A 24,069-nucleotide genomic window follows, 5' to 3' on the forward strand; every position below is an offset into this window, starting at 1 on the left:
GCCCTGAGGTGCTGGGCCTATCTGCTGGAGGGGAGCTGTCTCCTGGTTCAGGTCTCCAGGTTTCCCCTGCCACAACCACCATCAAGACCGCAAGTAATAAAAGCAAGAAATGCTGGAAATACTCAGCAGGTCTGGCAACATCAGAACTGAAGATGGGTCACTGACCTGAAACGTTAACTCTGCTTCTCTCTCCACAGATGCTGCCAGACCTGCTGAGTATTTCCAGCATTTCTTGTTATTATTTCAGATTTCCAGCATCTTCAGTATTTTGCTTTTATTTCAAGGCCGTAAGGTCTGGGCAAGAACTCCCTATCCTTCAGAATGGAGGGGAGGGGGAAACCCCTGTCCATGTGGTCCTCCTGAAGGAGCAAGTGGAACCCTGCTTGTGGTGGGGAAGCATGGGGACGCTTCTGGAGAAGCCTTCCCATCTGCAACTGGGTCGGGTGTCCTGAGTGGAGGGCAGGGCAAGGCCCCGAAGAGTCATCCCTCCCAGCTAAAATCCACTCCCAACCAGGATGTACCCCACCCAGTTATGGTTGAAAATGCTGCCTCGTCTGCTGGGCCTGTGGACACTGACGGGGCAGGAGATGGCCTCCTCTTTCCATTTCCTGTCCGGCTCCAGCTGGATTTGTGGAGTCGGAAACTACCGTCACCCCTGGGCTGCTCACTGCCCTGGGGACGGAGGAGGAGGGAGGTCCTGAACTGCTGGCGCCCATAGGCTCCAGTTCCACAGAAGAACCCAAACTGCTCCACCATTGATCATGGGGGTGGGATTGTGACAGAGGCGGGACCAGCTCACATGGCCGGGACATATTCCCCAACGTGTGCGATTGGTGTGTTGGCCGCTGGTGGTGACGACCCGGAGGAGGATGGGGACTCGCTGTGGGGTACAGAGGATGATCTTGAATCCATCGCCAGTGAGGTGGTGGACTCTCTCGTGCCTCCTACCAAATCTCCTCTCATCCCCACTGTAGAACTCCGGGACTTCTTTGTGGCATGCAGGGATTGCCGCAAAAAAGTTTAGCTGACCCTCAGCCGATGGTCGAGTTTGGCACTGATTGTCCAGTTGTCCGTGTCTCCCTCAAGAAGTGGGGGAGGGGTGCGGGTGTAAAACTGGTTGAGAGGCGCCGGTTTAAAGCGTTCCTCAATGGTTTTTGGGGGAGTGGAAGGTGAGGTCTCCCTCCTCACAGTACGGTGTTGATGATGGCTTTCAGGGTATTTTTGACATGAAGATAACAATGACCAGCCTCAACATCAATGGCAGCAGGGGACCTCTCTGCAGATTTCACAATTTCTCAGTCCTCAGGGAAGGGAGATATGCGATGAGCTTTCTGCAGCAAACCCACACCGTTCCAGGAGACGAAGCCACCTGACTCCTGGAGTGGCAGGATGGGGTCTACGTGAGTCACCTCATCCCTATTTCTAGTGGGGTGACTATTTTGCTGGCCCCGACTTTTCAGCCGGAGATCTTGGAGGTCAGCGAACTTGTGCCGGGCCACTTGCTCCATCTCACTGTTCGCCTGGATAGTGTGCCGCTCCACTTTGTGAACGTGTACGTGCCCAGGCCCAGCGCGCTTCTTTGAAGTAGTGTCCGTTCTCTTGAGCTCTATTGATAAAGACGAGTGCAACATACTCGGGGGGGTGGGGGGGGGGGGGTTTACGGGAGGTGTGATTTTAACTGTACCCCCAATGTGAGGGATCATTCCAGTCACCAGCGCAGCCAGGCATCTTTGGAGAAGTTGAGGGAACTGATCAGCTCCCTTGACTTGGCGGACATCAGGTGGAATCTCCATACCAACTCCAGTGCCTTCACATGGATGTCTGGAGGAGGAGGTTCCCGAATCGACCATCTCCACATTTCGTAAGTGTACATCTCCCATGTCTTGGAGGACTTCATGCGGCTGGTGCCGTGCTCGGACCACCCCCTGGTGTGGGAACAATTCACTTCGCTCCCTGTAAAGGTTTTGTCAAATGACTCAAAAATTGATGCTTAACTATCAGTAATTTGTTATGTTTATACCATTGACACAGAAAAAAAGACTGTCAGTAAATTGGAATGTTTGTGTCCCTGGTACAGGAAGGTCACCTGCCAGTAAATTGGGTGAAAGGTCACCAACCCCATTCCACAACACTGTGCCACCATTGTTTGAATGCTATTGTTATGCTAATAAAAATTGTGATTTATGATGTAGGTCACAAAACGGAGAAATATTTACACTTCACATTAATCTATAGCCATTAAGTAATCAATCTTTGTTTTCCAAACATAAATCAGGTCATGTCTACTCATATAACACAGAAATATTTTTGGAATTTATTCTTTTCATTATTTAAACAATTTATTGATTAGAGTCAGCGGATATTGCACCATATTATTTAATTGCTCCCTGAATTTCCTCTGAGTCACTGCATAAATAAATGTGTTTGTACAGCAGCTCAAAAGCTGAAGCATATTTGCACTTTCCAGGAGAATAAATTTGGGGTCATTGAAACCATTGATTTTATAATTCTTTAAAAATCGCTGATATAAGAATTGTACAACATACGTCATCCACAACAGAATGAAACTGCCCGAGATAGCAAAGAGTAAAATGATGGACTTTCTCCGGCTCTGCATCTCTGCATCATTCTGATTCTCTCCATTGTTGTGAGCCCGAAGTCTCCTGCGTATTCTACTGGCCGCCAGAATGTGTCTGATGGTCAGAGCATTGAACAAAAGAATGAGGAAGAACGGGAGACAGGGGGTTAAAATGTGGTCAATCCAATCAAATGCTGTCCATGCAAGTGAAGTATAACGGATATCCTTCTTTCTGCAATACCACGGAACATTGTTAATTGTGTAGATGGGCTCGTGTATAAAATACCAGGGGATATTGGTTCAACAGCCCAGACCAAAGACCGTTCCGACAACCACGGCTGCCGTTTTCTCAGTGCAATATTTTGTTTTCAGTTTCTGGCAACAAATGGCTACAAATCGATCAAAGGTGAAAGTGACTGTTAACCAGACAGAACAGTCTCTGGAAGCATTAATTAATGCAATGCTGAGACTGCACACGGGGGTAATGGAAAGGAAACTACCTGGAAAATAGATACTAGGAATCCGGTTCAAAAGCACAGCTGTGATAATGACCAGGAGATCCGTCACTGCCATGGACACCAGGTATCGAGTGATACATCTGGAGAGACCACATCTTCCTCGGGCCAGGATCACAATTGCCACCAAATTAACTGTAAGAGAGAGAGAGACGAGAAGGTACAGAATAAACTCGCAGGAGAAGTAATATATTGAATAGAATTCTATAAACTTGCTACAGGCTAGACGTAATCTTATTGAATGGCTGAACAGGCGGGAAGAACTTAACAGCCTACTTTCTATTATGATTCTATGTTCCAGCTTTCATACTTTTAGCATTGGGAACTGGTATAAATATCCAAGGTTGAGCTGAGACAGATGAATTTCAGCGGCTGAATGAAAAATAATATTTAAACTGACAGGGAAACCAAAGCCATCAAAATAAATGGAAATTTCAAATTAAGAGGCAATTGTGCAACGATGAATGAAATAAAGCAATAAGTAATACATACAGACTTCAGAAAATAAATTTTAAAGCAGACAATCATCGTAGTAACAAATGGACTAATAATCAAAACAAATTTAAAATTAATATTACAACCAATGAAACAAAGATTCTGAAGACTTGCATTGATATGACTCCCTGACAGGTCCTCAATGTGTTCGAGCTGCTTCACATTAACAGACACCGCAGTCAGTCTGTATGAGTCAGCTCCCACAAACAACAGTGAAAACATTAACCAGTTAGTCCAGGAATGGCTACATTGGTTGAGAAAATAATATTGTCCAGAGCACGAGGAGATCTACTGGCCCTTCTTCATTTGTCTAATGCAGTCCTCAACTTGCATCCCAATCACCTAACTGGGTATTGATTTAACCTGTCAGGGGAAAACCGCAGGTTCCGCCATCCAGCACGCCCTCAACACTTCCAAGTCAACCAGGACTATGGACTAAGGTCCTGGAGAAACTCGGATGAAGAGGCCAGCTTGGCATTAACTGAACTAAGATCGTACAACTGAAAATTAATACAAGGAATTCAATGGAAGGGCACGTGAAAGAAGATCCAGAGTTACTGGGGAAGTTATACATGGAGCCACAGTGCAGGCTGGGAAAGGTAAGATTCTGGACTTCATTTGGATTTCCAAACGAATGATTAAGTAAACGTTAGCAGGGTTATCTGGTGGAAAGGACTGGGTCTCGAATCAAAAGGAAGAATACAAGAGATGGACCAAAGGTTTGAGCCCGAGAACTGGGTCGGAGGAAAGAGTTAGAATTGGAAGGGTCAGGGATCAGAATGTGCATTCCTAGTGTCTGCATTGGCAGCAGAGAAGCCAGGAGTAGCTGGTAAGGGAGAGAAGTGACAGATAAACTGAACAGAAGGAAAGAGCAGTGACAGACAAATAGAATAGATGGAATCAGGAGCCCAGGATGTACATTACTGGGAAATGGATCTGTTTAGCTGCTGTGAAACAATCAGTGAACTCTACCAGAGGTAATACTGTTTAAAATACAAAAACTCTGAACAGATTAGGAAAATAGGAAAAGTAGGCCATTCAGCCCCTCAAGCCTGGTCCGCTATTCAAGTAAATCATGATTGATGTGTATTTTAACTCAATTTCACTGCCTCAGTTCTATATCTCTCAGTACCCTTTTCTAATAAAAAAAATCTATCAATATGAGTTTTGACATTTTCTATTGAGCTAGTCTTATCAGCTTTTTGGTAGAGAACTCCAGAGCTGCAGGTTTATTCCACACATAGGGGAGGTGGTGGGGTAGTGGTATTGTCACTGGACTAGTAACTCAGAAACCCAAGGTATTGCTCTGGGGAAATGGGTTCAAATCCCACCACAGCAGAAGGTGGAACTTGAATTCAATTAAAAAGCTAGTCTAATGATGGTCATGAAACCTTTGCCAATTGTAAAAACCCATCTGGTTCACGAATGCCCTTTAAGAAAGGAAATCTGCTGCCCTTACCTGGTCTGGCCTACACGTGACTCCAGACCCACAGCAATGTGGTTGACTCTTACATGCCCTCTGAAATGGCCTAGCAAGCCACTCAGTTGTACCTAACTGCTGCGAAGTCAATAAAAAGAATGAAACAGGACAGACCACCCGCATCAACCTAGGCACTAGAAATGGCAAACCAAGCCCTGTCGACCCTGAAAAGTCCTCCAGACTAGCATCTGGGGGGCTTGTGCCAAAATTGGGAGAGCTGTCTCACAGACCAGTCAAGCAACAGCCTGATATAGCCATACTCATGGAATCTTGGGTGACCAAGACTGGGAACTCAATATTCAAGGGTATTCAACATTCTGGAAAAATAGGTGAAAAAGAGGTGGGGTAGCTTTGTTAATAAAGGAAGGTATCAGTGGGGTGGTGAATAGTGATATACGTGCAAATAGATGGTGATGTGGAATCAGTTTGGATGGGAATATGGAATAGCACGGGTGGGAGTTGTCTATTGGTCCCTGAAGAGTTGCCTCACTGTAGGACAAAATATAAATTGGGAAATAATGGAGGCGTGTAAGAAGGGCGCTACAATTGTCATGGGTCATTGTAATATGCATATTGACTGGACAAATCAGATTGGCAGAGGTAACATGGAAGACGAATAGAGTGCATCAGGAATTGTTACTCAGAACCTACCAGAGACCAGGTTATTTGAGATCTAGTAATGTGTAATGAGGTAGGAATAATAAAAGATATCACAGTTAAGGATCCTCTAAGGGGTAGCGATCACAACATGGTAGAATTTCAAATTCAATTTGAGGGCGAGCAACTCTGGTCTCAAACCAGTGTCCTCAACATAAACAAGGTCAATTACAGAGGTATGAAGAAAGAGTTGTCTAAAGCGGCCAGGGAAAATAGACTAAGGGAAAGGTCAGTCGATGAGCAGTGGCAGACATTTAAGCAGATATTTCATAATGCTCAGCAAAAATTTATCCCGGTCAAAAAGAAGGACTCGATGAGAAGGATGAACCACCCGTGGTTAACAAAGGCTGTCAAGGAGGGTATCCAATCAAAACTAAGGCATACAAAGCAGTGAAAACTAGTGGTAGGCCAGAGGATTGGGAATTTTTAGGAACCAGCAGCGGATGACTAAAAAGCTAATAAAGAGGGAGAAAATTGATTATGAAGGTAAATTGGCAAGAAATACAGAAACAAACAGCAAGAGCTTCTACGGGTATATAAAAAGAAAGAGAGTAGCTAAAGTGAGCGTGGGACCCTTGCAAGATGCGAATTGAGAATTGATGATGGGGAACAGGGAAATAGCAGATAAATTAAACCAATATTTTGCATCGGTCTTCATGGTGGAGGACACTATAAACATCCCACAGATATCAGATAAGCAAGGAGCTAATGGGAGGAAAGATCTTGTAACAGTCTCAATCACGAGGGACAAAGTATTTGACAAACTAATGGGACTAAACGCAGACAAGTCACCAGGACCTGATGGCCTACATCCAAGGGTTTTCAAGGAAGTGGCTGCAGAGATAGTGGAGGCGTTGGTCATAATGTTCCAGAACCCACTGGATCTTGGGAGGGTCCCAGCGGATTGGAAAACCGCTGATGTGATGCCCCTGTTCAAGAAGGGAGGGAGACAAAAATCAGGAAACTATAGGCCAGTCAGCCTAACATCGGTCATTGAGAAAATGCAAGAGTCCATTATTAAGGAAGAAATAGCAGGACATTTAGAAAAGCTTAAAGCAATCAAACAGAGTCAACATGGTTTTGTGAAAGGGAAATCATGGTTGATAAATTTGCTAGCGTTCTTTGAGGATATACCAAGCAGAGTTGATAAAGGGGAACCAGTAGATGTAGTGTATTTAGATTTCCAGAAGGCATTCGATAAGGTGCCACATAAAAGATTATTGCACAAGATAGGAGCTCACGGTATTGGGGGTAACGTATTAGCATGGATTGAGGATTGGTTAACTCACAGAAGACAGAGAGTCGGGATTAATGGGTCTTTTTCAGGTTGGAAAGACATAACTAGTGGAGTGCCACAAGGATCTCAATTGGGTCTCAATTATTTACTATCTATATTAATGACTTAGAGGAGGGGGCAGAGTGGAATATATCCAAATTTGCTGACGATACAAAAATAGGTGTGAAGGCATGTCGTGATATGGACATAAGGAATCTGCAAGGAGATATAGATAGGTTGAGTGAGTGGGCAAAAACTTGGCAGATGGAGTTTAATGTAGGAAAGTGTGAGGTCATGCACTTTGGTAGGAAGAATCAAAAGGTAGACTATTATTTAAATGGAGAGAGATTTCAAAAAAGTGCAGCACAGAGGGATTTGTGATGAAACACAAAAAGTTAGCATGCAGGTGCAGTAAGTAATTAAGAAGGCAAATGGAATTTTGGCTTTTATTCCTAGGGGATTGGAGTTTAAAAACAGGGAAGTCTTGTTACGACTGTACAGGGTGTTGGTAAGGCTGCGCCTGGGGTACTGTGTACAATTTTGGTCCCCGTATTGAAGAAAGGATATACATTGGAGGCAGTTCAAAAGAGATTCACTAGGCTGATTCCTAGGATGAAGGGGTTGACTTATCAAGAACGGCTAAACAGGTTCGGCCTTTATTCAGTAGAGTTTAGAAGAATGAGGGGTGATCTTATTGAAACATACAAGATTCTGAGGGGGCTTGACAGGGTAGATATTAAGATGTTTCCACTGGAGAGGAATCTCGAACTAGGGGACATAGTTACAAAATAAGGGGACACTCATTTAAAACTGAGATGCGAAGGAATTTCTTCTCTCAGAGGGTAGTGAATGTCTGGAATTCTCTACCCCAGAGAGTTGTGGAGGCTAGATCACTGAAAGTATTTAAAGAGGAGGTAGATAGATTTTTGAAATATGGGGGAGGTAAGGGCTATGAAGAGCTGGCAAGAAAGAGAAGTTGAGGTCTGGCGCAGATAAGCCAGGATTTTATTGAATGGCGGGGCAGGCTTGAGGGGCTGAATGGCCTGCTCCTGCTCCTATTTCTTATGTTTATATGTTCATACCTTACAGACAATGTCCCAGACACTGTCATCACCATCCCCAGGCATGTCCTCTCCCACCGGCAGGACAGACCCAGCAGAGGTGACAGCACAGTGGTATATAGTCAGGAGGGAGTCAACATCGAATCTGGACCTCATGAAGTCTCATGGCATCAGATCAAACATGGGCAAGGAAACCTCCTGCTGATTACCACCTACCGCCCTCCCTCAGTTGATAAATCAGTACTCCTCCATGTTGAACACTACTTGGAGGAAGCACTGAGGGTGGTAAGGGCACAGAATGTACTCTGGGTGGGGGACTTCAATGTCCATCACCAAGAGTGGCTCGGGAGCACCACTACTGACTGAGCTGGCCGAGTCCTAAAGGACATAGCTGCTAGACTGGGTATGCGGCAGGTGGTGAGGGAACCAACAAGAGGGAAAAACATACTTGACCTCATCCTCATCAATCTGCCTGCTGCAGATGCATCCGTCCATGACAGTATTGGTAGGAGTGACCACCACACAGTCCTTGTGGAGATGAAGTCCTGCCTTCACATTGAGGATACCTTCCATCGTGTTGTGTGGCACTGCCACTGTGCTAAATGGGATAGATTTTGAACATATCTAGCAATGCAAAATTGGGCATCCATGAGGCGCTGTTGGCCATCAGCAGCAGCAGAATTGTACTCAACCACAATCTGTAACCTCATGGCCCAGCATATCCCCCACTCTACCGTTACCATCAAGCCAGGAGACCAACCCTGGTTCAATGAAGAGTGCCGGAGGGCATGCCAGGAGCAGCACCAGACATACCTCAAAATTATGTCTCAACCTGGTGAAGCTACAACATAGGACTATCTGCGTGCCAAACCGCGTAAGCAGCATGCGATAGACAGAGCTAAGCGATCCCATAACCAACGGATCAGATCTAAGCTCTGCAGTCCTGCCACATCCAGCCGTGAAAGGTAGTGGACAATTAAACAACTAACTGGAGGAGATGGCTCCACAAATATCCCCATCCTCAATGATGGGGGAGCCCAGCACATCAGTGCGAAAGATAAGGCTGAAGCATTTGCAACAATCTTCAGCTAGAAGTGCCGAGTTGATGATCCATCTCGGCCTTCTCCTGAAGTGCCCAGCATCGCAGATGCCAGACTTCAACCAATTCGATTCACTCTGTGTGATATCGAGAAACAACTGAAGGCACTGGATACTGCAAAGGCTATGGGCCCTGACAATATTCTGGCAATAGCACTGAAGATCTGTGCTCCAGAACCTTCCGTGCCCCTAGCCAAGCTGTTCCAGTACAGCTACAACCCTGGCATCTACCCAGCATTGTGGAAAATTGCACAGTTATGTCCTGTACACAAAAAGCAGGACAAGTCCAACCGGCAATATACTGCCCAATCAATCTACTCTCAATCATCAGTACAGTGATGGAAGGTGTCATCAGCAGTGCCATCAAGCGGCACTTGCTTAGCAATAACCTGCTCAGTGACGCTCAGTTTGGGTTTCGCCAGGGCCACTCAGCTCCTGACCTCATTCCAGCCGTGGTTCAAACATGGACAAAAGAGCTGAACTCAAGAGGTGAGGTGAAAGTGACTGCCCTTGACATCAAGGGCAAAACTGAAGTCAATGGGAATCAGGGGGAAAACTCTCCGCTGGTTGGAGTCATACCTAGCGCAAAGGAAGATGGATGTGGTTGTTGGAGGTCAATCATCTGAGCTCCAGGACATCACTGCAGCAGTTCCTCAGGGTAGTGTCCTAGGCCCAACCATCTTCAGCTGCTTCATCAATGACCTTCCTTCAATCATAAGATCAGAAGTGGGGGTGTTCGCTGATGATTGCGCAATGTTCAGCACCATTCGCGACTCCTCAGATACTGAAGCAGTTCATGTAGAAATGCAGCAAGACCTGGACACTATCCAGGCTTGGGCTGATAAGTGGCAAGTAACATTCATGCCACACAAGTGCCAGGCAATGACGATCTCCAACAAGAGAGAATCTAACCATCTCCCCTTGACATTCAATGGCATTACCATTGCTGAATCCCCCACCAACAACATCCTGGGGGTTACCATTGACCAGAAACTGAACTGAAATAGCATTATAAATACCATAGCTGCAAGAGCAGGTCAGAGGCTAGGAATCCTGTGGGGAGTAATTCATCTCCTGACTCCATAAAGCCTGTCCACCATCTACGTGGCACAAGTCAGGAGTGTGATGGAATACTCTCCACTTGCCTGGATGGGTGCAGCTCCAACAACACTCCAGAAGCTCGACACCATCCAGGACAAGCAGGTCGCTTGATTGGCATCCCATCCACAAACAATCACTCCGTTCACCACCAGTGCACAGTGGCAGCAGTGTGTACCATCTGCAAGATGCACTGCAGCAATGCACCAAGGCTCCTTCGGCAGCACCTTCTAAACTCGCGACCTCTACCAACTAGAAGGACAAGGGCAGCAAATGCATGGGAACACCACCACCTGCAAGTTGCCCTCCAAGTCACACACTCTCCTGACTTGGAACTATATCGCTGTTCCTTCACTGGGTCAAAACCCTGGAACTCCCTTCTTAACAGCACTGTGGGTGTACCTATCTCACATGACTGCAGCGGCTCAAGAAGGCAGCTTGCCACCACCTTCTCAAGGACAGTTAGGGATGGGCAATAAATTCTGGCCTAGCCAGCGACACCCACATCCCATGAATGAATAAAATAAAAATGTGTGAAGGATTGCTTCCTAACTTCACCCCTGAACAGCCTAGTTCCGACTTTAAGATCATGCCCTTTCTTCAGGAGTCACCCACAAGAGGAAAGAAAAACTGTTTCTCTCCACTAACAAATACTTAAACATCTGAAGCATCTCTTAATCTTCTATATGTCGGAATAGAAGCCATGTTTATGCACGTTTTGTTAATTTAACCCGCTCAGCCCTGGCATATGTGCTGCACCCCATCCAAAGCCAATAAATACCTCCTGAGTTGGTGCCCAGACCTGAACGCTGTACTTTAGATGCAGTTCTAATCAGAGCTCTGGTATTCCAGACTACTTGAAATAAAGACTAATAGTCAATTAGATGATGAATAACATGCTTTACCTGGAACAGCGATAGCTGCAAGGGCAGTATAGTAAATGGCATATACTAGACCTCTAGGCGGGGAGTGCATTTTCTATGAGAAGCAGTGATGTATGTTCGGGAGCTGACACACACTCTTTTCAACATTCAAATGATCCTTTATTATACTTGATGTTAAACTCCAGAGACACAATTAGATAACATCACCATTAATGTTAGTTACAGTCAATGAACAAACATGTTAGGTGACTGCATCATTTACATCACATAGTCACCTAACAAATAAATTAGGTTATATCAGGATTAATGTTAGTTACAGTCATTGAACAAACACGTGAATGCAGTCAATTTACCTTTGTTTCTAATGCTACAGAACGGATAAAGATAGATGTCACAGAGTTTTAAAAGAAAACATTATGGCCTTTCGGGAAGAAATCCTCTTGTCTGTATCTGGTCTGGCCTATATGTGATCCTCCAGCAACATGGTTGACTTTTAACTGCCCCTTGAAGTGGCCAAGCAAACCTATCAGTTGTATCAAGCAGCTAGAAAGAAACAAAATAATAAAACCGGGTGGACCCATGGTCTGCAACCTCGGCATCGAATCAGGATACACCAAAGGCACAGTCAGACCAGCCAACCCTGCAAATGCATTCTCATTAACATTTGGGGACCAGTGCCAAATTTGCCTCACAGACGACTTCAGCAATAGTCTGACATAGTTATTCTCCCAGAATCATACCTATCAGCCAAGATCCTCCGTCACCATTTTTGGGTCTGTCCTGCCGCAGCAGGAGAACAAGCCTAATACATATATGGTTAAGGTGATGTACAGTCGGGAGGGAGTGACCCTGAGAGTTGACACTGTACACTATGACAGTTCATGGTTTCAGCTCAAACATGGGTAAAACTTCCTGCTGATTGCCATCTACTGCTGTCCCTCAGCTGATGAATCTGTATTTCGCTATGAGAAAATCACTTTGAGGAAACACTGAGGAGGGAAAAAGCGTTGACTATACATTGAGTGGGGGAACTTCAATGTCCATCACCAAGAGTGGCTCATAGGTATCAGCACTGACCAAGCTGACCGAGTACTGAAGGACATAACTACCAGACTGTGCTTCTGGCAGGTGATGAGTAAACCACCACAAGGGGGGAAACCTATTTGTACTAATCCTCACAAATCTACCTGTGCCAGATGCATCTATCTATGAAGCATTGCTAAGAGTGGCCACTGCACAGTATTCATGGAGACCTAGTCCCACCTTTACACTGAAAACAAGCTCCATCGCATCATATAACACAACCAACCACGCACTAATGGGATAACTAAAGAACAGGTCTAGAAGCTAAAAACTGGCCTTCATGAGGTGCTGTGGGCCATCAGCAGAAACAAAATTGTATTCCACCACAATCTGTAACCTCATCACCCATCATGTCCTTCATTCTTCCATCAACATTAAGTCAGGTTATCAACACCAATTCAATGGGGAGTGTATAAAAGCTACAGAAAAATATCATCATGCGAATCTGAAAATGAAGCACCAACCTGGTGGAGCTAGAAGACTGGACTTCATGCACATGGACATAAGAACAAAGAACAAAAGAACAAAGAACAATACAGCACAGGAACAGGTCATTCGGCCCTCCAAGCCTGCGCCAATCTTGATGCCTGCCTAAACTAAAACCTTCTGCACTTCCGGGGCCCATATCCCTCTATTCCCTTCCTATTCATGTATTTGTCAAGATGTCTCTTAAACGTCGCTATCGCACGTGCTTCCACCACCTCCCCTGGCAGCAAGTTCCAGGCACTCACCACCCTCTGTGTAAAAAACTTGCCTCGCACATCCCCTCTAAACTTTGCCCCTCTCACCTTAAACCTATGTCCGCTAGTAACTGACTCTTCCACCCTGGGAAAAAGCTTCTGACTATCCACTCTGTCCATGCCGCTCATAACTTTGTAAACCTCTATCATGTCGCCCCTCCACCTCCGTCATTCCAGTGAAAGCAATCTGAGTTTTTCCAACCTCTCCTCATAGCTAATGCCCTCCAGACCAGGCAACATCCTGGTAAACCTCTTCTGTACCCTCTCCAAAGCCTCCACGTCCTTCTGGTAGTGTGGCGACCAGAATTGCATGCAATATTCTAAGTGTGGCCTAACTAAGGTTCTGTACAGCTGCAACATGACTTGCCAATTTTTATACTCTATGCCCCGACCAATGAAGGCAAGCATGCTATATGCCTTCTTGACTACCTTATCCACCTGCGTTGCCACTTTCAGTGACCTGGGGACCTGTACGCCCAGATCTCTCTGCCAGTCAATACTCCTAAGGGTTCTGCCATTTACTGTATACCTCCCACCTGCATTAGACCTTCCAAAATGCATTACCTCACATTTGTCCAGATTAAACTCCATCTGCCATTTCTCCGCCCAAGTCTCCAACCAATCTATATCCTGCTGTATCCTCTGACAATCCTCATCATTATCCGCAACTCCACCAACCTTTGTGTTGTCCGCAAACTTACTAATCAGACCAGCTAAATTTTCCTCCAAATCATTTATTTATACTACAAACAGCAAAGGTCCCAGCACTGATCCCTGCGGAACACCACTAGTCACATCCCTCCATTCAGAAAAACACCCATCCACTGTTACCCTCTGTCTTCTGTGACTGAGCCAGTTCTGTATCCATCTTGCCAGCTCACCTCTGATCCCGTGTGACATCACCTTTTGCACCAGTCTGCCATGCGGGACCTTGTCAAAGGCTTTACTAAAGTCCATATAGACAACATCCACTGCCCTTCCCTCATCAATCATCTTCGTCACTTCCTTAAAAAATTCAATCAAATTAGTAAGACACGACCTCCCCTTCACAAAACCATGCTGTCTCTCACTAATAAGTTTGTTTGTTTCCAAATGGGAGTAAATCCTGTCCTGAAGAACCCTCTCCCTACCACTGACGTAAGGCTCACCGGCCTATAGTTTCCTGGATTATCCAGAAAAAGGAGTCACCAAATTCAACTGTTAAAGATGATTAAAGAATTTAATAACTAGTGAGTGAGAACTATTTCCTCTGGTGTGGAGTCCAGAACAAGGGGCAGGAGCTTAAAATTAGCCCTTGTCCATTCAGGGGAAAATCAGGAAACATTTTTTCACACAAAGGATCGTGTAAATCTGGAACACTCTCCACAAAAATCTGTTGAGGCTAGGTCAACTGAAAATTTCAAAACTGAAATTGAGAGATAGTTGTTAGGTAAGGCTACATGGGGGTATGGGAAAAAGGCAGACAAATGGAGGTAAGATACAGTTCACCCATGATTTAATACAATGCTGGAAGGAGCTTGAGGGGCTAAATGGTATATTCCTGTTCCTATGTTGCTGCAAGTTCCTAAGTTCCAGCATTAGTATCTACCCGACTATCTGTCAAACTCCCCAGGTATATCCTGCCACGAAAACAGAACACGTCCATCCAGATAAATTACATCTGCTTTAACCTTCTCCCATTGGTCAATAAAGTAATATGAGAAGTCATACTATCACGCATATTCACCAATAAACTGCACACCAATACTCAATTTGAGATCCCACAGAATCACTCAACTCCAGATCTCATTGTAGCCTTTTCAAAAACATTGAAACAAGACATGAATTCCAGAGTTGAATTGAGAGGAACCACCCTTGATATCAAGGCCAAACATTGAAACAGGAGCTAAGTTCTAAAGACGAGGTTAGGGAGACCGCCCTTTCCATAAAGGGTACATTTGACCGAATGTAATGTCACACACACTGGAAGTGCAATGACACAAACTATGGACTAACTCTGAAGAGTTATGAAAAACTGACTTTGTCTTAAAAAAAAAGAACCTATATTTTAAAAAGTGAACAATGGTCCAAAACGGCTACCAAAGGAAAGGGGATTGGTCTTTGGATATGCAAGCTGTTTGACAAAGACAAAGGACAAATCTTCAAAACTAAGAGGTGTCAGTTGCACCCCATCCTAAAACATTCCTGAATTGAATATCTTCTTCTGAAACAAAGAAGGTGTGAAGTAGCTACAACCTGGACCACATGGGGAGGAAATGAAAACGCCTCCTACCAGGAGTTAAGAAGTAACACAGTTTTACCTTAAACAAAGACAGCCGAGAAAGAGAGACACTAGAGAGAAAGTGAGAGAAGCAACATTCTAGCAGCTTGTTTTCCAGCAAACCAGAAGGCACATGTCCTGCTGCAGAATCCGACATCTGCATTATACAGCAGTGAGAGCTAGAAGTGACCCATCGTCTTCAACTGAATTTTCAATCGAGAGAGAAATCTACAATCATCTCAGGCCTGCACCCATCAAGGACTTAATTTCCAAGAGAATCCGACAGGTTTATCATGACTGCCCCCTCCCCCACAACTAACAGTCACCTTCCGTTTTCCCTTCTCTATCTGTCTCCTCTTGTGTGTGTGCAAGTCAATGCATGAGTAGATATGGTTTTGACAATTTTGGGATAAGGTGTATTGATCAAGAAACAATAGATTTTCTGTTTATTAAAACCTACAAGAAAATCTGTCGCTGTCTCTTTGAAAAATAAAACACCGAGCGGCTAAACTCTAATAAAAATACACTTGCTGCCATCGGGTGAACAGTGGGAACCACCCACGTCGCACCACTAACAGTAGTAACAAGGGAAGAAAGACCTGCATTATATCATGCCATTAACAACCTTAGGACATCTCAAAGTGATTTATAGCCAATGGAATACTTTTAAAGTGTAGATCACTCTTGTAATGTAGACAATAGGATGGATGTCAATGGGAATCAAAGGGAAAGCTCTCCATAGTCCTGACGAGCACAAAGGAAAATGATTATGGTCATCGGACTCTAATGATCTCAGTTCAAAGCACTGCTGCAGGAGTTACTCATTATAGACATCCTGGGCCCAACTAGCTGCTTCATAAATGACATTGCTTCCACCATAATTGCAGAAGTGCGGCTACTTTCTGATGATTGCACAATGCTCAGATCCATTTGCAAATCATCAGATACTGAAGCGATCCATTCCTGCATGCAGAAAGACCTGGACAGCACCCAGGCTTGGGCTGATAAGTGACAAGTAATATTTGCACAATACAAGTGTCTGGCAATCAACATCTACAAAAAGACAGAATATAACCACTTCCCCTTGACATTCAATGGCATTACCATTAGATTCTGACCATCAACATCCTGAGGTCATTCATTGACTCAACTGGACCAAACACATAAATCCCGTGGCTAGTCGAGCAAATCAGAGTCAGGGTATTTTGTGGCGAGTGACTCATTCTTGACTCCTCTCTCCACCATCTACAAGGCACAATCATGGAGTGTAATGGAATACTCTCCACTTCACTGGATAAGTGCAGCTCCATCAACACTCAAGATGCTCAGCCCTATCCAACACAAAACAGTCTGCTTGATAATCACTCCTTTCACCAGCGTAAATATCCACTCCCTCCACCATTGTAGCTACAATGTATACTGCTCACAGAATACTCTGAAGCAAGTCACCAAGACTTCAAAGCATCTCACAAACTCACGACTTCCACCAACTAGAAAGACAAGGGCATCAGGTAAATGGGACCACCATCCCTTTCATGCTCGCATCAAGTCACACATTGTCCTGATATGGACATATAGAGCCATCTCTTCATTGTCACTGGGTCAAAATCCTTGGCCTCCATATGTAACAGCTCTGTGGAAGCACCATCACAACATGGGCGGCAGGGGTTCAAAAAGACAGCCCATAACCAACATCTTAAGGGCAACTTGGGATGGGCAATAAATGCAGATAGACTTTGACAGTGACCCACACATTCCGAGGAGGAATAAAAATGCACCAAATATATTCATTCTGATCTGAATATTAGAAGTATCTACTGGTGTTTTCCTTCAAGATTCTTCAGAAAGTGTATCTTTTTAACTTACTCTGTACACACAGGAACTGGGCTTCACACACAGGGAAGGTCCTGGCTTCATTGCTCACATAATTCTCAGTTAGGGTATTTGAGCTGGAGTGACAGAATGGGCGTTAGAATTAGCAGGAATCCTCCTGGTTAATTGACAGAAAGTTCTTGTTACCAACTGGTATCTAACAAACTCACCCACTGGAAAATTCTCATTTATGAGAACTGAATGGAGATAGGATTGTCTCAGCTCAGAGGCTCAGAGTCCCTGTTATTCCGAGGGAATAGTCTGTCCCCTGTCACTGTCCATAGCCAAACATGAAGAATGGAGATATTGGTGAGATACTGGGAAGAAGGTGTAGCTTCCTCCAGTGCTCGGGATCCCAAACCCAGCACAAAGCTCCCAGAAATGTTAGGGAATCAAGGGTATAATGAAAGGGAGGAACTGAAGGAAATCAGTATTAGTAAAAAAAATAGTGCTAGGGAAATTAATGGGCTTAAGGGCTGACAAATCCCCAGGGCCTGATAATCTACAACCCAGAGTACTAAAGGAAGTGGCCCTGGAAATAATAGATGCATTGGTGGTCATCTTCCAAAATTCTATAGACTCTGGAGCAGTTCCTACAGATTGGAGGGTGGCAAATGTAACCCCACTATTTAAAAAAGGAGGGAGAGAAAAAACAGGGAATTACAGACCAGTTAGCCTTACAACAGTTGTGGGGAAAATGCTAGAGTCTATTATAAAGGATGTGATAGCAGAACACCCGGAAAGCATAAACGGGATTGGACAAAGTCAGCATGGGTTTACGAAAGGGAAGTCATGCTTAACAAATCTACTGAAGATTTTTGAGGATGTAATTAGTAGAATAGATAAGGGAGAACCAGTGGATGTGGTGTATTTGGATTTTCAGAAGGCTTTTGATAAGGTCCCAACTAAGAGGTTAGTGTGCAAAATTAAAGCACATGGGATTGGAGGGAATATACTGGCATGGATTGAGAATTGGTTGACAGGAAACAGAGAGTAGGAATAAACAGGTCTTTCTCCGGGTGGCAGGCAGTGACTAGGGGGGTACTGCAGGGATCAGTGCTTGGGCCCCAGCTATTCACAATATATATTAATAACTTGGGTGAGGGAACTAAATGTAACATTTCCAAGTTTGCAGACGACACAAAATAGTCGGGGGGTGGGGGGAGGTGAGCTGTGAGGAGGATGCGAAGTGGCTCCAATGTGATTTGGACAAGTTGGGTGAGTGGGCAAATGCATGGCAAATGCAGTATATCATGGATAAATGTGAGGTTATCCACTTTGGTTGTAAAAACAGAAAGGCAGATTATTATCTGAATAGTGACAGATTGGGAAAGGGGGAGGTGCAATGAGAGCTGGGTGTCCTTGTACACTGGTTGCTGAAAGCAAGCATTCAGGTGCAGCAAGTAGTTAGGAAGGTGAATGGTATGGTGGCCTTCATTGCAAGAGGATTCGAGTACAGGAGCAAGGATGTCTTACTGCAGTTATACAGGGCCTTGGTGAGACCACATCTGGAGTATTGTGTGTAGTTTTGGTCTCCTTATCTGAGGAAGGATGTTCTTGCCATGGAGGGAGTGCAAAGAAGATTTACTAGACTGATTCCTGGGATGGCAGGATTGACGTATGAGGAGAGATTGGGTCAACTCGGCTTATATTCACTAGAGTTTAGGGGAATGAGAGGGGATCTCATAGAAACCTATAAAATTCTAACAGAACTAGACAGGCTAGATGCAGGGGGGATGTTCCCAATGGCTGGGGAGTCCAGATCCAAAGGTCACAGTCTCAGGATATGGGGTATGCCATTTAGAACCGAGATGAGGAGAAATTTCTTCACTCAGAGGGTGGTGAACCTGTGGATTTCTCTACAGCAGAAGGCAGTGGAGGCCAAGTCATTAAATATATTCAAGAAGGAGATCGATATATTTCTTAATGCCAAAGGGATCAAGGGATATGGGGATAAAGTGGGAACAGTGTACTGAATTTGACGATCAGCCATGATCTTTATTGAATGGCGGAGCAGGCCCGAAGGGCCGAAACGGCCTACTCATGCTCCTATTTTCTATGTTTCTATGTTGACTCTTTTACATTGGAACAGGAGGAGGTCATTCAGCCCCTCGAGCCTGTAAAGAACATAAGAAATAGAAGCAGCAGTAGACCATTCAGCCCCTCGAGCCTGTTCTGCCATTCAATAGGATCAAGGCTGATCTTCAGCCTCAACTCCACTTTCCCGCCCATTTCCCGTATCCCTTGATTCCTGAGAGACCAAAAGTCCATTTTGGCCTTAAATATATTTAATGATGGAGCATCCCCAATCCTCTGGGGTAGTGAATTCCAAAGATTCACAACACTCTGAATGAAGAAATTTCTCCTCATCTCAGTTCTAAATAAGAGACACTTTATCCAGAGACTGTGCCCCTGTGTTCTAGATTCCCCAGCCAGGGGAAACAACCCTTCAGTGTCTACACTGTCCAGCCCCTTCAGAATCTTGTATGTTTCGATGAGATCACCTCTCATTCTTCTAAACACCAGAGAGTATAGACCCAATTTACTCAGCCTCTCATCATGGGGCAACCTCTCGTCCCAGAAACCAATCTAATGAACCTTTGATGTACCACCTCTAGTGCAAGTATATCCTTCCTTAGATATGGAAACCAAAACTGCACGCAGTACTCCAAGTGTGGTCTCACCAAAATCCTTTAGAATTGTAGCAAGTCTTCCTTATTCTTGCACACCAATTCTCTTGCAATAAAGGCCAACACGCCACTTGCCTTCTGAATTACTTGCTGTACTTACATGCTGAATTTCCTTGTTCCTTGTATGTGTACAACCAAGTCTCTCTGAACACCAACATTTAGAAGTTTCACGTCTATTAAAAAATATTCTGCTTTTCTATTCTTATTACCAAAGTGAATAACCTCACACTTCCCCGCGTTATACTCCATTTGTCTCTTTTTTGCTACCTCACTTAACCTGTCTATATCTCTCTGTAGCCTCTTTGTGCTCTCCTCACAGCTGACATTCCCACCTAGCTTTGTATCGCAGGAAACATAGATACAGATAATGGTGTACTTTTGAAGTGTAGTCACTGTTGTAATGTAGGAAACACAGCAGCCAATTTGCACACAGCAAGATCCCACAAGCAGCAATGTTACAATGAACAATGTGTTTTTGTGATGTTGTTTGAGGGATAAATATTGTCTATAACATGAGGGATTACTCCCCTTCTCTTAGAAATATCATCATGGTATTATCTATCCATCCGAGCAGGCAGACAGAGTCTTTGTTTAACGTCTCACCAGAAAGATGGCACCTCACCAGTGTTCGTGATTATTCTACCAACAGTTTCTTTCAATTGTCTCCATCAAGACCCCTCATGATTATGAACATATCTACCAAACCTCTTCTTAACCTTCTCTTCTCTAAGGATAACAACCAATCTTTCCATGTGACTGAAATCCTAATCACTCGATGCGTAACTCCTCATGTTCCCTCCGGTTCTTTTTTCAATCAGCTTTAATCTGTTCCCTTCGTTATCGACCTTTCAGCAGTTGGAAACTGCTCCTCTGTATTTACTCTGTCGAAAACCATCAAGGCAGCTCTGCAACGTAATTAAAATGCAACATGTCAGAAGCAGGATTTTGAACCCATGCCCCCTGAGAGAATTACAACCTGAATGCTATGCCTTAGACCACTCGGCCACCCTGACTGCTCAGTAATATTTAGCTGATCATCACTTACACATTTTGAAAGGTTCACTCAGTCCAGGTACTTGTTCAATGCTGCTGGAATGCTCAGTGATCGGGATATTATCTATGGGGACGTTTGGCCTGGGCATCTTGCATCCCTGTGATGGACATTAACCCACTGATTGAATCTGTATTCACTGCTTTCCACTGGCATCACGTAATTGCAGAGTGTGGGGCCGAATGTTGCTGCTTGCCCCGGCCTCACTTACTTTGGGGAACAGTCAGTAATTGATGCGTTTGTTTCTGTGTCTGAAATGTGACTTAGATCTGCTGTCATTAACTGAGGCAGTGCTGCAGGAGGATTCCTTAATAATCTCTCACCAAGCAACTGCAAAAGTAAAACTGATAGTGGACAATGTCTATTCTGGTTGCAGCAATCTGAAGCTTTAACACGTGCACACCCCAGTGTTGGGTATCTGGAAACAACTGCATACAGCAGTTTAATTGGTTTGTGTGTTTGATTGTTAACTGAAAGATTGATAGTCAAAGCTCACCCTGAGGTGTAGCATTATCAACTTTTAATTATGTCGGATTCATTGTCACATTTCCCGATTGTCAGTTTGTTGCTTTGAAGCAATAAATTATTCCCCAATCATTGCCAGCTGTGCTGTTATCAGGGACATTCATACCGAAATATGAGGATTCATTTCCAACAAAGCAGTGAAATATTTAGATCAGTGGTTCTCAAACTGGGGTTCACGGACCCCTGAGTGTATGCAGAGACTTTCCAGGGGTCCCCAATGTAGGGCCAGCCTTAGAGGTGGGTGACATATAGAATTAGAGCAGACTATCGCACCGTGTGAAGATACATTTATTTTGTTGCTATTGTACATCTGGTATTAGGGAAAAAATACAGAATAGGTTGGACACGCTCAGTTTTTATTTCACGCAGTTTTATATCGGAACAATGTTTCAGGGATGTGCTGTGTTCATTGTTTGTACAATAGCTTCGTCACCCAGTGTTAGGAATAAAACATAAACCCCCCAGCGTGGGACTCAAATCCACCTCCGGAGCCATCTGTGTGCCAGCTTAGTTCAGTTGGTTCGAGCGCGGTGTTAATAACACCAAGGTTGTGGATTTGATCTCTGTGTGTTTCATTGAAGTTTCATTGTTAATTTTATGATTTTTTGCAACTCTTAAAATCCAAACTTTAGAAGCACTGCCACAAAATATCATGGGGAACTTAATGATCACAAGCACTAACAAACAGACAAGAGCGTGTCTGACCGTCTCAAAATGTGGAAAAAGCTTCAGTTTAGGGAAAATGCAGCAAATTAAATGTTCACCGGCACCGAGAGAGTCAAATCACAGAGAGTTGGACATGGAGAGAGAGAATAAGCTAAATAGAGAAAATATAATTATTTCCCATCCTTGATGTCTCCCTATTTCATCCAAACCTTCAGTGCTGGGTAAATAATTTCAGTGTAAATCATGCAGCTCAAGAATTGAAGGCAATGAAACAGACACAAAATGAATAAAAACTACCAAAGCCCAGGGTTGGAACTGGAACCTGCAAATCTTCAGCAGAATGATCAGTCAACTGAGCTATTTCAGTCTCACAGCATAAAGCAGCATTGTGTCATTGTTTTGGAAGAAATATAACCCTGTCAGAATTGTCTCTCTCACTCATTCCTCACCTCTGACTGAGCTAGCCGGACCTGACACATTGCTTTCCACCCGGCCTGTTATTGGACGAGGCAGCTGTTGATGGATGTGGTTTCACTCCCAGTAGTCCTAGAGACACAGGGTCAGGAGTGGAAACTCTCCCCTCGGATTCTCTCTCATTAAAATGAAGGATACACCAATTAAAATTGACAAAACCAAGAATCGCATCCTGGTTCTTCAATCTAGTGTTCTCCCAACTGAGCTATTCTGGCCTCACAGTGAACTCACCTTCTTGGAGCAAAATATAACTCCCGGTGGAATTTCCTCACATACTTGTTCCTCACTTTGGGGAATGGGTGACCACCAGGCAGAGCAAGAGGACTAGGCAGGCAGTTCAGGAATCTCCTGTGGCTACTCCCATGCAAAACAGATATACTGCTTTAGATACTGTTGGGGGGAATGGCCTCTCAGGGGAAAGCAGCAGCAGCCCAATTCGTTGCACCACGGTTGGCTCTGCTGCACAGGGAGGAGTAAAAAGTGTGGGAATGCAATAGTTATAGGGGATTCAATTGTAAGGGGAATAGATAGGCGTTTTGTGGCTGCAAAAGAGAGTCCAGGATGGTATGATTCAAGTACAGGAGCAGGGATGTCTTGCTGCAATTATACAGGGCCTTGGTGAGGCCACACCTGGAATATTGTGTGCAGTTTTGGTCTCCTTAACTGAGGAAAGATGTTCTTGCTATCGAGGGAATGCAGAAAAGGTTTACCAGACTGATTCCTGGGATGGCGGGACTGACGTATGAGGAGAGATTGAGTCGGTTAGGATTATATTCACTGGAGTTCAGAAGAGTGAGGGGGTATCTCATAAAAACCTATAAAATTGTAACAGGACTTGACAGGTTAGATGCAGGAAGGATGTTCCCGATGGTGGGAGAGTCCAGAACAAGGGGTCATAGTCTAAGGATACGGTGTAAACTTTTCAGGATTGAGTTGAGGAGAAATTTCTTCACCCAGAGAGTGGTGCACCTGTGGAATTCGCTACCACAGAAAGCAGTTGAGGCCAAAACATTGTATGTTTTCAAGAAGGAGTTAGATATAGCTCTTGGGTCTAAAGGGATCAAAGAGTATGGGGCGAAAGCGGGAACAGGTTACTGAGTTGGTTGATCAGCCATGATCATAATGAATGGTGGATCAGGCTTGAAGGGCCGAATGGTCTACTCCTGCTCCTATTTTCTATGTTTCTAAATCAGGATGGTGTGTAGCTTGGAGGGGAGCTTGCAGTGGTGTTCCCATGCATCTTCCGCCCTTGTCCTTCTAGGTGGTAGAGGTCACAAGTTTGGAAGGTGTTGTCTAAGGAGCCTTGGCAAGTTGTTGCAGTGCATCTTGTAGGTTGTGCACACGGCTGCCACTGTGCATCAGTGGTGGAGGGAGTGAATGTTGAAGGTGGAGGATGGGGTGCTGATCAAATGAGCTGCTTTGTCTGGATGGTGTTGAGTTTCTTGAGTGTTGTTGGAGCTGCACCCATCCAGGCAAGTGGAGAGTATTCCATCCTGACTTGTGCCTTGTAGATGGTGGACAGGCTTTGGGGAGTCAGGAGGTGAGTTAATCACCGCAGAATTCCCA

At 44.6% G+C, this 24,069-nt stretch overlaps 1 pseudogene; it reads right to left on the minus strand.

Annotated features, from left to right (window-relative positions):
- Window positions 1–2,326: 2,326 nt before the first annotated feature.
- LOC137381597 (probable G-protein coupled receptor 139) lies at window positions 2,327–11,233 on the minus strand (annotated as a pseudogene).
- Between the last annotated feature and the right edge of the window lie 12,836 nt (window positions 11,234–24,069).

This window comes from Heterodontus francisci, chromosome 22 (genome assembly GCF_036365525.1).
Source record: "Heterodontus francisci isolate sHetFra1 chromosome 22, sHetFra1.hap1, whole genome shotgun sequence".
Lineage (NCBI taxonomy): Eukaryota > Metazoa > Chordata > Chondrichthyes > Heterodontiformes > Heterodontidae > Heterodontus > Heterodontus francisci.